This window comes from Protopterus annectens, chromosome 12.part0, assembly GCF_019279795.1.
Source record: "Protopterus annectens isolate FY-2018-M chromosome 12.part0, PAN1.0, whole genome shotgun sequence".
In the NCBI taxonomy this organism is placed as follows: domain Eukaryota; kingdom Metazoa; phylum Chordata; order Ceratodontiformes; family Protopteridae; genus Protopterus; species Protopterus annectens.
In genome coordinates, this window is record NC_056746.1 from 1,416,175,393 (window position 1) to 1,416,193,173 (window position 17,781).

Sequence of the window (17,781 nt, forward strand, 5' to 3'; positions counted from 1 at the left end):
CTTCTGGAATGTGACTCAGTAAGTAGCACAAAGAAACTATATCAGGTTGCAAGGCAAAGACAGAAAGATAAAGAAGACAGTGAGACACCCTTCATAAGGGATGCCAGCAACAACTTGCTCACCAGTCCAAAAGAGGCGCCCACCCTAGAAGAAGTAATAAGAGCACTAAGGAAAATGAAGTCAGGGAAAGCAGCAGGCTCTGATGAGGTCACATCAGATATGATAAAGATGCTAGGTGAGATAGGGGAGAAATGGCTGCTGAGGGTACTCATAGTAGTGTGGAGAGAAAGGCACATCCCAGATGACTGGAGAATAAGCATATCCATGCTAGTGTACAAGAACAAAGGGAACACCCACAACTGTGGGCAGTACAGAGACATCAAACTCCTATCAAATTGCATGAAAGTTCTGGAGAGTAGTAGAATGTAAATTGGGAGATGTGAAGTTCGGATTCAGATCAGGATGTAGCGCAACTGACCTGATGCTTGCAGTGAAATCACAATGTATGTATATGTATATGCATGTGTGTGTGTGTGTGTGTGTGTGTGTGTGTGTGTGTGTGTGTGTGTGTGTGTGTGTGTATGTTTGTGTATACATACATCTCTATCTATTTATATATATAAAGGGTATATAGTCATTGTCAGATAACTGAGTTTTCAGAAACTCGAAATTCACATGGTGGAGACCATTTGATCCAGCTTTTGAAAACCTGATGATTTTGAATGGAGATTGCAGTCCAGTGAAGATTGGGAAATTTACGCTTTTCTCCACTGTAGTGCAGTTTCGGACTTGGTATATATAATTTGCAGGAGATGTAAAAAGAGGTAGATTTTTTGTGTATTTTTGTGGGTTTTTTTTATGTTTTTGAAGTTTGAGTTTTCGACAATTCAGTCATATGGTCTCAGCCATATAAATTTTGAGTTTCTAAAAACTCAGTCTTCTGACATAGACCACACACACATATACATATATATATATATATATATATATCTACATACGCACACACACACACACACATACACACACACACACACACACACACACACACACACACACACACACACACACACACACACACACACACACACACACATATAGATATACAAATTTTAAAGTACTTGTTGTTCCCCTATATTCTCCTATGGCCTTCTAACCAAGTGTCTCAAATCTACCTGTGCTCCACATCTATCAACCCCTCTATACAACCCTTGGAATTCCTCTGAATTGAGCTGGAGCTAGTGTGGATATGAAGGGCATCCTGGTGGGGGGGGGGGTCTTGCCATCTACCTTTTTCTGGGGGATTATCTGTTTTGTGACTTACTGCATTGTTCCTCACTCCATTGCTTTTGTATACAGTTGCGTCTAAGTGTGGGCACGCAGATGGTACTTGTGTCATAGCATCCCCAACCTCTGCAGCAGCTCAGCCATTTTCACCACTCTTTCCCACTTTAGACCATGGCCCCATCAGCAAATCCTCAGCCTCCACCTGGGATCATCACAGGGAACACCCGTGCAATCACTCTCCCCTCCAGAGATGTGCATATCCACTCCCTGCTAGCACCAAAAATGTTGGAACCACTAATTGGCTGTAGCATGCCTCAGGCATAGTTAGGGCTTTATCCTTCTATGCCATGGCACTGGCTTATGTATGCATGTACGCATGTATTTATGGAGGTATGTATGTATGTAGAGATGTATGTACGTATGTGTGTATGTACATATGTATGTATGTATGGATGTACGTATGTATGTATGGATGTACGTATGTATGTATGGCTGTATGTACGTATAGATGCATGTACATATGTATGAATGGCTGGATTCATATCACTTCACCTAAAGATCATTTCACTGAAACCCATTTCACTGAGACCAAATCACCTAAAGTTCATTTCACCTAAATCTCATTTCACTGACAAGTAGTACTCTAAGGTAAGTCAAAGGCGTATGTCCTTTTCTCCACTATAGTGCGATCCTGGTGTTAGTATATATAGCTAAGGGGAGTGTGGGGGGCATAGCCCCCCCATTTAATTTGGTTTTAGGTTGTCTCATTTTGTTTTGCATTATTTGGTAAAAGCCAACTTATTGGGGGCTATGCACCCCCCACCGCCCAATGTGGGGGGCTGCACCCCCCACACCCTTCTAACTATATATACTAACACCAGGATCGCACTACAGTGGGGAAAAGGACATGTAACTTTGACTTGCCTTAGAGTACTACTTGTCAGTAAAATTAGTTTTAGGTGCAATGAACATTAGGTGATTTGGTCTCAGTGAAATGGCTGTCAGTGAAATGGTCTTTAGGTGAAGTGTTATAAATCCGTATGGCTGTATGTACGTATAGATGTATGTACGTATGTATGTATGTATATATGTATTTGTCTACCTATCTAAATATCTATTGATTGTTCTTTGCCAGTTTTGATTGGTCAACAGGAAGGCTGATCAACATTACAATGAAACTGATGTAATACCATGTTTAGGAATATACACTTTCCCTATTAGTGTGTGATTTCAGAGTTGGTATATCTAATTAGCAGGGGATATGGGTGATGCAGGGGAGCTCAACACCTGCAAAAAGCATTGTCTTGCATGGCCCAAGGTTTATATATATATATATATATATATATATATATATATATATATATATATATATATATATATATATATACATTTTTGGTCCTGAGACCCATCTGTAAATGAACTGTGAGAAAAATTGCTCATCTGCTTAACAAAACATAAAAAAGAAAATAGATAAATAATTTTCTAGTAATGTTAATGTGTTCCACATCTCCCATTTTCACTTCCTTCCAGCTTATTAACATGATTATTTTGTGTTAGCCATAATAAATTTGTTATAATCCCTACTGATTTACCCACATTTCTGCGTGGAGACATGCATGAATGGGCGTACCTTTGTTGAAGGTTGTGCATCAGGGCTGGTAACTCGGCATGTAAAAATAAACTACCAATCATTAGCGGACCGGAGTTCTGCTGTGGTGACCCCTAACTGGGAAAAGCTGAAAGACACACACACACAAACACACACACACACACACACACACACACACAAAGCTATTAAGCCATATTGTCAAAATTATTTATGGCAAAGCATTACTCACACAAGTAATTTACAATGTATAGTGAGAGACTCCACATGCAGACAGGAGACCTGGAAAATATTGTTGATCCAGAATTCTTGAATAGCACAATATCCAGCTCCAATATAGAGTAATGAGTTCTTGCAAGCTTTTAGTGAATCTCTGGGTAAGAACAATAGGAACATAAAAGTCAGGAGGACTGGTCAAACAGTGATGGCAGTAACAGCACAATGGCCTACAACTAAGGCATGAGCAACAACATTCAAATACAAGACAATTGGTGGGCAGATACATAAAAATAAAATACCTAAAATAGGATCATCCAGATAATTAATCACAAATAAAGCATGAAATAACTTTTTTATACCTCATTTTCTCTTACCTATCCCTGACACACATGCATTACACTGTATTATGTTTGTTTCCTATGAACACTGGCCTCTATAACTAACCATAGGTTTCTGAAAATAATCACACTGCTGCAATCACACAAGCATCCATTTGTATTTTGGACCCAAATTAAAAAAAAAAACTGTCATTTATTTTGATTACTGAAAAAACATATTCAACAATAAAGAGAATGACTTCTATATAATGAATATTTGTGCTGTCTAAATCCAATGGTTATGATGCATACATACTGCTAAGGTTTTGTTCAGAGTCACAGTTACACCTATGTTTTAGTCTTTACAGGAATATTTCCACTAGCAGTGAGGCCAAAAAGTGCGATCACTATGCAGCGATGCAGTGTTTTGGGCCAATGTAACATAATATGGCCTTCTTTACCACATATATTATCCACATGAACTGAATGAAAGTCTCCTGCTTTCAGCTTGCTTAAAAAACAGTTTTTCTGTTGTCATTTGCTCTATTAATTTTTGCATATATATGTTTTGTTAACCAAAATAATATCTGATTTACTGACACAGTAGGCAAATGGAGATTGGGGGAATCAAACCTAGGACTACAGGACAATATATCACCACATAGCCTTAATTTTCTTAACTAAATTAAAAAAAATTAAATTAAAATTAAATTTAAATTAAATTAAATCATGACTATCAACATGGATTAAACTAACTAATCAAGCAGAAAAAAAGGTAAATTAAATGGTTAGTGTTTTAATAAAATCAATAAAGAATGTGGGTAGTGGATGCCTCCTGTAATGACTATGATTATCAAAACATCCAGAATAAACAATGTTGAACTGCCTTTGGCATTTCAGAGTAATTATATGCAAGGTATGTCTAATTATCACTGAATTTATTTTAGTTATTTTGTCTTGTAGTGCAGAGGATTAGGCTGATGTTTAGGGGGAGGGACTGCCTGATAGCTACAGCCCAAGATTAAAGCTATGAGCTGTTAAAGAGCTATTCCCATGAGTCAGGGGTTTGATACCCTCAGCAGCCATCTGCCTATCTTCTTAGTCTCAGTAAGTCACTTAGACAACTCTGCTTGGGTAGAACCTGAAAAAGTCTCACATTCATCAGTGTTCTACCCTTGTTAATGAATAAATAATAACAACACATGAAAATGGTATGAGAATATCAAAACTACAACAAGGACTGAACACTGCACAGACTGCACCTGAACAAACCAGTGCCAAGAGCACATTAATATAAAATATTACAGTAACATATATTCCTTGCAGAAATTGACTGTCAAACAGTGAAGAGCTTTTAATTAATATAGCTGATCACTCCGTAAAAAAGAAAATAAGATATTACATATAAAATACGACCACCAGACACATGTCTTATCCCTTGTCATTATACAAATAATGAGATTCTGAAGAAGGCTATGCCAAATACCGCAGTCTGATACTGTTTTTTTTAGGGATATGCATCCTCTCAAAACCAGCAAATTTTTCCTTCACATCTTCTAGGATGCCCGGAGACAATGTAGTTCATCTTGTGTGTGATGATATCCTAATGAGAAAAGATGGAGATATGCTCTAGAGAGAAGAGGAATGAAGGTCAGCAGGACTAAGACAGAATATATCTATGTGAATGAGCGGGAGGACAGAGGAATGGTGAGGATGCAGGGAGTAGAGGTGGTGAAGGTGAATGAGTTTAAGTACTTGGGATCAACAGTTCTGAGTAATGGTGAGTGTGGAAGAGAAGTGAAGAAGAAAGTAGGGTGGAGTGGGTGGAGAAGAGTCTGGAGTGATTTGTGATAGACGAATACCAGTAAGAGTGAAAGGGAAGGTCTACAAGAGGGTAGTGAGACCAGCTATGTTATATGGGTTGGAGACAGTGGCATTGACAAAAAGGCAGGAGTCGGAGCTTGACGTGGCAGAGTTGAAGATGTTAAGATTTTCACTGGGTGTGACAAGGATGGACAGGATTAGAAATAAGTATATTAGAGGGTCAGCCCAGGTTGGAAGGTTTGGAGACAAAGCCAGAGAGGCAAGATTACATTGGTTTGGACATGTGCTGAGGAGGGATGCAGAATATATTGGGAAAAAGATGCTAAGGATGAAGCTGCCAGGTAACAGGAAAAGAAGAAGGCCTAAGATAAGGTTTATGGATGTGGTAAGAGAGGACATGCAAGCGGTTGGTGTGACAGAGCAAGACGAAGAGGACAGGAAGAAATGCAAACAGTTGGTCTGCTGTGGTGACCCCTAACGGGAGCAGCCAAAAGAAGAAGAAGAAGAATTTAATTAATTTTACCATATTTTAATCTTTACTACAAAAGTAAAAAGCTACAACCAGTCATTAAGCCTGCTTTGATCAAGTCCAAACCTAGCTGAAAAACTCTGGTATTCTAATTCAACAAAACAAAAGCAAAAGCTTTGTTCTTCCCTAAAAGCAATCGATAAATACCCTTACTTGCAGCAACAAATACTAAGCAAAGATATTCTGCTTAAAAAAAGTATCAGAGATATAGGTATCATTACTAACCGTCGTTTATAGTATAACCAATGTCTTAAAACAGTTACTCTCCATATCAACCTAAAATTGGTTCTTCTGCACAAATCACAGAAATTTATGAATGATTATAAAAGTGGTAATTACTAGAAAGTGATATTTTTTCCTAGATTTTTATACTCCTGATTTCTTCACAAACCTGAACTCTACTCAGGTCTCCAAACTAGTTTTCATGGCACAGATACATTTGCCACTGGTCATCCTGCAAGGGCAAACATCTCCCTCCCACTTAAAGTGCCACACTGGACTGAATTTAAGCCTTACCCAAACATGTCCCTTTAAAGATCATTCATAATTTACTCTTCAACACTCAATTATATGTCCATCTCTAAGTTCAGTTACAGAAATGGCTACAACACTGCCCATAACTTGTAATCATGAAATACTATTCTGCTTCAAACTATTCTCCAGCTTCCATTTTGAAGACTTTTCTCAAAACTTGCTCTTTATCTCTGAACTGTTCTTACAATCTCATTTCAGAAAATTAAATTCAGGCTTCTGTTTAAAGAGGTATTCTTCATTTGTCTGTATGAATATAGTTCTCAACCATCCATCTCCAAAATGTGAAAAAAACTACCTCTCACAATGTAAAAGCAAAAGGGGAGATATGAAACACTTACTAATAACTTAATCTATAGAGTTCAGAGCATGATTAATTGTTTCAACATCCCTACAAAGTCCTTTTTCTACTTTTTGCTGAATTGATATGATTCAATATTATTAGCCATGGATGTCTATAGAACATTTATTAACAATGAATTTATAACAGACCTTTTTCAGACATTGCTGGACATCAAAATGAAGAACATTATTCAAAATATTATTTTTATTATTATCTGTTATTATTTTTATGTACTTATTAGGAATAACATACTATTATTTTTATTTATTTATTTATTTTACATTTGTTGACCGGGATAGTCCGACTGGATGCATGTCCATTTTCAGCGGAGGCCCGGGGAGAAAAGCTCCAAGGATAAGCAGATACAGCATTACATAATACCAGCATTACATATTACAAACAGACTATTTACAGAGATTAAATAAGTAAGCAAGTTAAACAAGTTCCACAGGTTACAGTTAATCCTGAGCGCAAGTCAGGATTAAATTAAATTACACAGTAAACTGGTTAACAGATTTTTACACATTCTAGAGAGAGTTAGCCAGGCTTGATACATTGACATAGCCAGTTAAGTGACAAATATTGTTTGAGTCGAGTTTTAAATTGACCTAAGGTGCAAAGTAAGGTAATATCAGCTGGAAGAGAGTTCCAGGATCTACTTACAACCATAGGATGGGTAAGGTCAATCTATAACTGAAAGGGACAGATTATTTTGAGCACAAAAAGGAAAACTGGCTAGGCTTAAAATGACTCACAAGGGCAGTTAGCCTAGTACTTACCTATGAACCTGTAAAATGAGGTGCAGTTGTTGTTTGTCTTTCACTGGTTAGGGGTCGCCACAGAGGAACTTCGCTCCGCTAATGATTGGCAGTAGGTTTTTACGGTGCCGAGTTTCCAGCTTGATGCCCAACCTTCAACGAAGGAACTCCCATTCACGCATGTCTTTTGGAACGCTACTCAACCGCAGGGAGGACATGCAGACCCCAAACAGAAGGCACTCCTCACACACCAGCCGAGAATCGAATGGGAGAACTTCTTACTGTAAGTCAACAACATTACTGCTGCACCACCGCGGCAGATAAATGAGGTGCAGTTGCGAGGTAAGTAAATGACTGCTCTTGAAACTGTAACTTTTGGGTCACCTAACCTTCTGTAGCTATACCCACTCTTTTTGCTACACCGTGTATAACCTACTTATTATTTTTGTCAAAATGATTTCTGTTACTCCTCTACTTTAGTCAAATATAAAACTTTCTCCGATAAGCAGGTTACAGTTTCTGACCAAGTTTACAAACTAACTGAATTATAATATCAGTGAATTAAAGTAGCCTGTAGTCTATCTTTTTGGAACAGTACATACAGAGCACCATAATTTTTTACTCCTGACATGTAAATATTATTCTGAATGTTTTGTATTTTACTGTGCCACTATACTGATTGCAGTGTCATCACACTGCAGTGCATGTTCTGTTGTATATTCATGTATTTACAACTATCTGTTTTGAGCTTTCTCCCTGGATCTCTGCTAAAAGTGGTATCTGTTCATTCAGAAACTCCTGGCTAGCAAACAGAAATAAAATAAATCCATAAACTAATAAATTCTGTGGACAGACCTGATATTTTTCCACAGTCCTTAACTGGCAAATGTATAACAGCACATTTAAACTTCATGTTTGCTTTAGTTGCTATTCATTATGGCTTTCTTAAGTTATTTAAGGATAGGTTAGGACAGAACAGCAAACCTTATTTTAATGGATTATCGCTTAAGGTGACCTAGGATACATTTCTGTCCTGTTGTTTACCTGTAAACAGCTGCAGAAGTGTTATATGGATTAACCTTAGTTGCCCTGAGTAGCTAAAAACTAGGTTTTATTCTCTCTCAGCTTTACAAGTTCCCATGTCCTTCCATCTTGTTCCTGTTGTTTTCTTAAAACTTGCTGATTCTTGACATATTTCTCCTTTATGCTGATTAAACTCTGAAACTTCAAATACCTACCCATGCATGCCATGTTCATTCCCACTAACTGCTCACTCCCAACAGCGACAGAACTGACACTATATAGCTTCGTTAGTTCATAGGTATATGCTTGGCTAATGACCACTGAGCCCTTTATAGACCTAGCCATGCAGTCAAAATGTATCCAGCAAGTTTTTTGAGCCTTAGAGGTTATTTATTTCAACATAGTAATAACTGTTTGAGGTAGGGTTTACTTTAAAATAGTATTACAAAAAAAAGGCCTGAGAGAGTGAGTGAGAGCATAGAAACAGGTAAAAAAGAACAAACAGGAACAAAAACTTGGAAAAGCAAATAGGAGCTAGGTAGACAAATTCATGTAGGAAGCAGGATGTACATGGCAGCAGGGAAAGTGAGTAAGAAAGAGATGATCAATAAGGGAGCAGATCAAAGCCCAACTCAAAAGGAGGAGAGGATAGGACAGAAGTACATAGCTGGATGGGCCTAAAGACATTGAAAAGGATGTGATCCAGAAGTGGCAAACAATGGGGCTGTCTATTAGGAAGAGTGCTGAAAGTATGATAGATTAGTTGCTAAACTGCAGACTTATCTGTCTGTGTGGCACTTCAAGTGGATGTAAAAAGATCCCGTGACACTCACAGGAAAAAAAAGAAGAATTTCTCCAGCATCCCGGGTTTCCCAATGAACAAGATCTTGGTTATATTGTAAAAATAGTTGATGTGGAATGGACTAACCTTTGGAACAAAAATAAATAAATAAACAAATAACTTGCAAAGATGTCTGGTGCATTAGAGTACTGGAGGCAAAAGGCATTAAGGGTGAGGAAGGCTGATGGTAATGCACTGGGAGTGAAGAAATGTCAAAATAAGTAAAGTAGTGAAATGGAAATCCAGTCACCAAAGCAATTAAAGTCCTTTAACTTACAGTGACAATGGTCTCAAGGCTTAGACAGAAAAAGCAGAGGCATGGACATGCTGTGCACATAAGCATCATTGGGTGGTGGACCACTAGCCAGCAGGTAATACTACTCCTGTTTCCTACCAGCATTTAACACTCTGGGGATTAGGATGATAGCGGGAAACAATACACACCAGCTGAAACTGATTTCATTTGCCAAACACCACTTTAACATTACAGGGACTGGGGATGGGGGAAGCACTAAACATCAGTGATAAGAAGTGCAGAGGATTCAGGGACAGGTATGTGGACTGTGGTGTGTGTGTGTGTGTGTGTGTGTGTGTGTGTGTGTGTGTGTGTGTGTGTGTGTGTGTCTGTGTGTGTGTTTTTGAATATGTACATATATATATATTTGGGAGAATGACCTAGGCATAGGGATGCCTAGGACTACACAATGTGGCCATAGCAGTAAACTACCACAGGAAGTTAATATTAAAATCTGATCCTAAAAAATTTTGGAATGCTATATTACATCCTGGCAAACCAACTTTACCAAATCCATGTCCTAACAGCTCACCTGAAGAGACAGCTACCACCTTCAATGCCTATTTTATAGAATCTATATACAAACTATTTAATCCCAACCCCTTAAGCTCCAATTCCCCTAACTTCTCTGAACCTTCTATAACTACTAACTATGAAATCATCTTCGCCCTTAAACCTGTTCCCACTACCTATATCAAAACTCTACTCTCTAAGCTAAAACCATGCTCTGTATCTGCTGACAATATCCCTTCATATTTTCTCCAGATAGCAGACCATTCTCTTGCTCTACCAGTATCTATCCTAATAAATCACTCCATCTCTGAATCTAAAGTCCCTTCAGTCTGAAAACAATCATACACTATACCTATTCACAAAGGAGGTAACTCCTAAGAAATCTCCAACTTCTGACCTATTGCTATCCCCCCCCCCCCCACTTCTAATGTCCTGGAAAAATGTATACACAAACAAGTTATGCAATATCTCATACAGGACAAATTGTTCACTCCTACACAGCATGGTTTCAGACCTAAGCCACCACTGCTGTACTATCCTTCCTCAAAACTATTACTCTAGCCAAAGATGATCATAAACTTATCTCTTGTCCATTCCTTGACCTCTCAAAGGCTTTTGACACTGTCTTTAACTCTTTCCTAATAAACAAGCTAACAGACCTTAATGTCTCCCCTGATAGAGTAGCATGGTACCCTAGCTACCTCACTGACCGACTCCAATCAGTGAGATGGCTCTCAGCTCTGACCATTCCCTGCCAGTAAGAATGGGTGTTCCTCAAGGATTCATTCTTGGTCCACTTCTTTTTAATATCTTCACTAACTTACTCTACTCCTCTTGTCCTCAGTCAACCATTGTCCAATACGCAGATGACTCTACAGTCATCACTATTGCCAACTCACCCTCTGAACTCATATCAACTACCCAGTCATCCTTTAACTCAGTCAAGACATGGCTCTCCAATAATCAACTCATCCTCAACCCTAAAAATACAAAGTTGCTTCTTTTTCTTCCTAAAAACATAAACCACATCAAATCTTCCTTCTCCATCATGTCCCTTAACAATACTCTATCACAGTCAAATCCAGTACAAAACTACTAGGCATTATCATCGATGATCAACTAAAATTTTATCTACACATAAATAATTGCATCAGAAAGAAACATCAGAAACTAGGACTCCTATATAGAAATAAAAAAATTCCTTACCACTGAAGCCAGGATTACTTGTACGCACAGATACCTTCTACCTTGCTTAACATATTGTTTCCAAATACCTATAAATCTCAACTCCACTTTGCTTACCAAACTAGAGTTGACTTATCACAAGACAGCAAGATCTGCAGCACAACAAACCTATAAATCCTATCGCTGGCTCTCCCTAAAAGACCTAAACCGGATTGAACTACCTCACCTGCTTCTCCAATCTCACCTCCAGATCATACACTCCATTCTTTATCAACCTGCTTTTTGTCCAGCACTATCGTTCCTCATTTCCCACTATTCCCCATCAAGACATCTCTGAAGCTCATCCCAAGACTTATTAAAAGTCTACAAACCCAAGTCAAAGACTGGGTGTAACGCATATAGCTACCACCCCTCCATCACTTGGAATAAACTCCCATTTGAAATCAGGACCCTCACACACCCCAAACAATTTAAATCAGCCACCAAAGAATAATTTAAAAGCCATTGGATTTGCCACTATCCTCACCCTCCCTGAGCACAGTCATCTTAATTAGTAGCCATCTATATCTGTTCCTCCTTTCTCTCCCTCATAAATTGCCCCTCTCCCTTTGTCATCTTACTCTTTTCCTTCTCTCCTTACTACCGCTTAACTATTTCTAAATCTAAAAACACGGCTTGACTTACTGCTACTGTCTAAGTAACATACTTAGTGTAAATACCAAACTCACCATGCTTCTTATGCAACTTCCTATGTATTTGTATCCTAACAATGCCCTAGCATTGCTGCTATCTACTTTTGTTTTTTACACTAGTAAAGTTTTGTGATTACTGTATGAATTTAAACTGCCATTGTATTCTAATTTTTTGTTAATTTGTAAGTATTTGCATCTCATTATACATGCATTAAAAAGCATGACTTCATTTGTGTGTCATTACATGATCATTTGCATACAATAATTCCCTTACTATTCCATAATGTTAGTAAGAACTATAAATCACAGCATGCCTGTGTATAGCAACTTTTGGTAGAACAGTGCACTGCAAACTACACATGTTGGCTATGAATAGCAGTCTGAATATGTAGTTAGTGTGAAAAGAAAAAAATAAATTCTTTAAAAACTATGATTTCCATGAAATGTAGTTAAATATAGATATACCCCCGGATTTACGAAGCCCTTTATTGCGTGCAGGATTAGTCTAAGAGATATTTTTGGCAATATGGCCAATGTGCAATCCAGGAATGAGCTCCTGGGATGTGCATGTGAGCTCTTAGACTAATCCTGCATGGACTAAGCTCCTGTATGCAAATTACCCTCATTTGCAGGTGGAAATCATGCAAATGAGGGTAATTTGCGATCCAGGAAGCCGACAGCTGTAAATGCAGGATGAGTGCAGTCTGCAGAAATGTACTCGGTTAGTAACAGAGTACATTTCTGCAAACTACAAAATGGAGCTATGACAGCTCCAAATAAAGGCTGTATATCATTGAGGAAGCATGCCAATGGCCAAGTAAAAGGCCATTGGCATTGCAAAATGTGTAAAAAATAAAAAAACTTTTATTTTTTTTTTTCGCCGATTTTGCTTGTTTAAGCATAGGGCAGTGGTGGGCAAATGGGATCAGGGGGGGAAATAATAAAATAAACCTAAAATAAGATTCAGAAAAGCAGTATTCTGCCATGCATGTCAATGGCAGGCAGAAGACAACCTGGCCAGTGAGTAATGATTGCTAAGGGGGGAGGCTCAGTGTGGGACATGTAACTATGCATTAGCAGGCAATCCTATGCAAATGAGAGGAAGGATAGAAAATCCCAAATTCCCTGTCAGTGTAAGCCTGCACCCAAGAGTGTAGGACTAGGAAAACTGTGAGTGCAAGCTCTAGACATAGCTGACATCAGAAGGGGGTGTGTCATGCATGCTGTAAGCTAATTGGAGCAGTGTGGCTCGTGTTTGCCCTTAGCTAAGCTAAGCTAAGGCAGGGGGCGTGTCTAGGGATGTCCTATCTTACACCAAGAAAATCATGGTGTACACAGGTAGAACAAGCCAAAATCCTGTAAAACATACTAATAGCGCGTACGCGTGTTTGTGCGGCATGCACCAGGTGTAAAAAAAAAAAAAAAAAACAGGAAATAGCAGCTCCATTCACATCTGAGCACTGTGTTTGCACGGCTTGCCCCCGGGCTCAAACAGGAAGGCAACAGGAAGGGAAACCAGCAGTAAGAAGGTAATCAAGGAAAACCAGCTTACCTGGCAGATGAAATGTATCAAAATCAGCCAGTTACACAGACAGCAGACCAGCCCAGAACACCACTATAAACTAAGCAAACACCTTCCCCTCTTGTTTTTCAACACTCTACACCACCAGTGTATACAAGTGGGGAAATTTTAAAAAACAAATCTACAAAATGAGAAGGGCTGCAGTAGGCAACATAGAATAACATGTGCAAGAGGCTGATGGTGGTAAGGATGTGAATGCTGCCAAACAACCCACAGAGCACACACTCAACCCATGTGTCATATGCACACACATGCCTAGGCAACAGCCAGTATGTGGGTAGTACACTGCATACTGGCCACTGATAGTTACTATGCAGTGATAGCAGTGGGCTACAGAGGGCATGTCACCCTGCCCATCTGTCCAATATGCAAGTACATGCAGACAGTGCACCTCCACCATGTTCCCCAATGGACACCTGCACCAACTATGGTGCCTTCACATGTGACTCACAATGGACATACCATGCCTAACGACATGCCCTGTATGGACAGATGACACTGACATCAGGGAATGCTGTTAGCATGCTATCAATGTAGGTGCAGGGTAAACCTGCTACCCATTACTAGTTCCTGCCACAGGTGGGCAAGACTGGTACATCTGATGATAATCTGTGTTCACAACATGGGCCAGACACCCCAGGTACAGTAGCACATGTCACTGTACATGCATGTGGGAGGTGTGTACATCCCAGGTGCCATCCATGTCATGGACTAAGGAACACATACATGGCAAGTGATGCACGGCATTGGCCACACACAATAGTCACCCAGGTGACTGGATGGGGGATGCAATACTCACCTGTGTGGGCAAATGCAGAAACTACAGACCTGAGCCACAATACAGACCATTGTCATGTGGCCTGATGTCAAGGTATACCCATCGCCTACCCTTTTACAGCCTGCTGGCACAGTTGACCACCACACACCTGTGCAGACATACACCCATGCATGTCAGAACTGGTGCCATGTGTGTTCATGTGTGTTGTATGGTATGTATGTCCACATCCACACTCACTACAACCCCCCAGGGCATACTGAAGCATTCTGTCTGATGTCTGATACCTCCTCATACTCTTTCCTCATACGACCTCTGTATGACCCATGTGGTGCATGTGATACCTGCACATTGATGTGTTGTGGCAATCCCACTAATGATGAGTTGCACTCCTGGCCCTGCCAAGTGTGTCAATGTGTGTGCGTCCCTGTGTGAGTGTGCCTGTGTTGACACTGGCACCTGTTCATGCAGACAGGCATGTGTACATCACCTACCGTATATCTACCATATCCCTGTTGCAGATATCACTCACCATCACATATATGTTCTGAGTGCTCCACATTAGGTAACCCATGTGGCACATCCAATAACGGCACTGAACTGTAATAGCACTACATAGCTGTCGGGGGTTTGCTACCCTGTGTTGGTAGGTGTGTGACACAAGTATGTTTCAGTTTTACTCTCCCACCCCTCCCTGACATGTATTTGCCTCTGTCTGCCTCCCCCATTCCATCCCTGGTGGATGTGGAGACCCTCACCTGCTTTGCTTAGGCAGCAGCATGTGTATATTAAGTGATACTCATGATCAGCTAATGGCCTCTGCACAAATTGCAGCCCTCTCCTAGCTGATTACATGTGGAACAGCTGTGGTAATATTCCCATAGCCAATTGCATGGAAACACACTCCAATACCTAGGAACATCATGGTGGTGTTGGCCCTTTTCAGTCACTGTGAGCAGAAATTAGATCTGTTTTTTGGCAACAGCATCTCAGATGGATTGGGGATTTACCTCTAACAACATACACTGTGGAAAGAGAGCAACAAACAGGATGGGGTTTGCCTGGCCTGCCTACAAACTGTAAGTGCTGATATACTGCATTTGGAGTAATGTTGGTTTAACAGTGTTTGTCTGGATATGCCTGTTGTACATGTCACAATACCTGCCATGTCAGTTCCATGTATATGAGGAATCCCCATCTGCAGGGTCATCTGCAAACTGGGCAGTGCTGTGCTTTTGGTTTCATGTGTTAGCCATGGTGCATCCATCTGTGGAATGCAGAAGGTAGTGTGAGGATTGCAGTCTGTAGATGGTGAAGGCCATGACAGTTACTGACTTCATATCCCTCATAGGACATATGTTGCAACAAACCCTGTTACAATGGTAAATTCATGAGGTTATCACAGCAACATGTCTACACTGGCCCTGTGTATGTGGTGTCAGCCACACCTCTGTCAACCTTTGTACATATGTTGTGCATGAAGTAGTGCATATGTGCTGTACACCATAAATAGTGTCATCTTATCTGATAACAAGCCAGTGATATATCAGATTGATACACATGTCATGTACAGTAGGGGTTACATTTCATCACATAATCTGGACATTCTGTGGATGTTTGTACAGTACTGAGGTCTGTGTAGTGATGGTGAATGTTGGCAGTATGTGTACTGTTAATATGTACATTTGCCTGTGTACAGACTGTGGTAGATGTCATTGTTCTAGTTCCCCTTCTATCTGATGTTACATGTTGCCCCATTGTATGGTACCATTTTGCCATACATGTTTGTAAGGCCATACACACACATGTCCCATACCACAGACAGCCATCAGACCAAACTGTGTAGCAGCCCAGTATATGTAGGACCATTCTGCGAGTGGCACATATGAGGATGGTGTAGAACAGATAGTCCATATACTGTAATATTATGCTAGCTTACCATATGTGGCTGTGGCTGTGTTCAAATTGGTAGTGGTTATGCACTTTCACACAGGTGTATCTTACCCTGTGCTGTGACATGGTTGTTGAGCCTGCTATATATGCAGGTACATGTGCATTTCCCCATATGAGATGTAGGCCAGTGTTGAGCCATTCTGCCTGTAGCCTGCACAGTGCATTGTTACATGCCTAGCAGCTTAGTGTACTTACCCAGTGAGATGTCATATGCAGATACTTGCCAGATGTACTGTTGCCGGGCCTCCCTTAAAAGTCATGTATGTCAGACAGAGCAGTGGGATACTGTACAGATGTATGTCAATATCTAGTGGGTAGTATGTGTCCATGGTACCCCTGTACCAGCAGTCATTATGTGTCAGCCAGACAGGAGTGTATGAATCCAAAACTTATGGTGGCAAATGTATATTAGTCATAGGTTCATAGGTTCATACTAGGCTATCTGCCCTGGGGCAATTATAAGCCTAGCCCGATTCTGTACGGCTTACGCCACCCCTTGATTTGAGTATACTGTGCCCTTTTTAAGGTTTAGTTTACTGTGCCTCTGTCTAATAGTGACACGGGAGTAATCCCTGGGACAAACCTATGATACCCCATCCACTTATCGAGATTCTTCTTGAAGAGATTCAGTAAGGTGCTCTGCCTCACATGAACTGGAATTCTATTCCAGAGTGAAGGGAGCCTCTGGGTTATGAACCTGTCCCTCCAGCAAGTTCTATTTATTTCTGTGCTGAGGTTCAAGTCTCTTGAGCGTGTGGCTCTAAGGGATTTAGATTTACTGAGGTGGAGCATGTCCATTAATTCTGGATTTGACATAGCTTTGTATGTCAGGCATAGATCGCCTCGAAGTAGGCGGTATGCAACTGAGAAGAGCTGGAGTTTTTTAACCGAGCAGCATATGGCATCTGTTTGAGACCCTTAATCCTCTTGGTGAGATACTTTTGGGGTCTTTCTAATTGCTGCAGGTATCGGGTAAGGTACATCCCAAAAGAGGCATTGTATTCTATGATGGGCCTGATGAGGGATGAATAAAGGGGCACGATTACCTCTCTTGATCTAGATGTGAAACCCTTCGTGATGAGGTGGGCTATGTAGAAGGTCTTTCTAACCACTTTGGCAATGTGGTTTTCAAAGGAGAGATTGCTATCAACTTGGGTCCCCAGGTCCCTAATAACTTTCTCTGTACTTAGTGGGTTTCCGCCTATGCGGTAATTTGTGGGCACATTGTTTTTGCCAAAGGGTATGACTATACATTTTTTGGCATTTAGCTTTAAACCATGGCGCTGGCACCAGTTATCTGTCTCTCTGAGACCTTTTTGAAGGATGTTTGTGTCAGCTGGAGAGTTGATTATGGCGCCCAGTTTGCAGTCATCTGTGAACTTGGTGAGACATAGTCCTCCCACGTTTGCCTGTACCTCGGAAAAGTATATACCGAACAACAGTGGTCCCAGGACAGAACCCTGTGGGACGCCACTTGTGACCGGTTTCAAGTCTGACATGGCTCCAGCAAC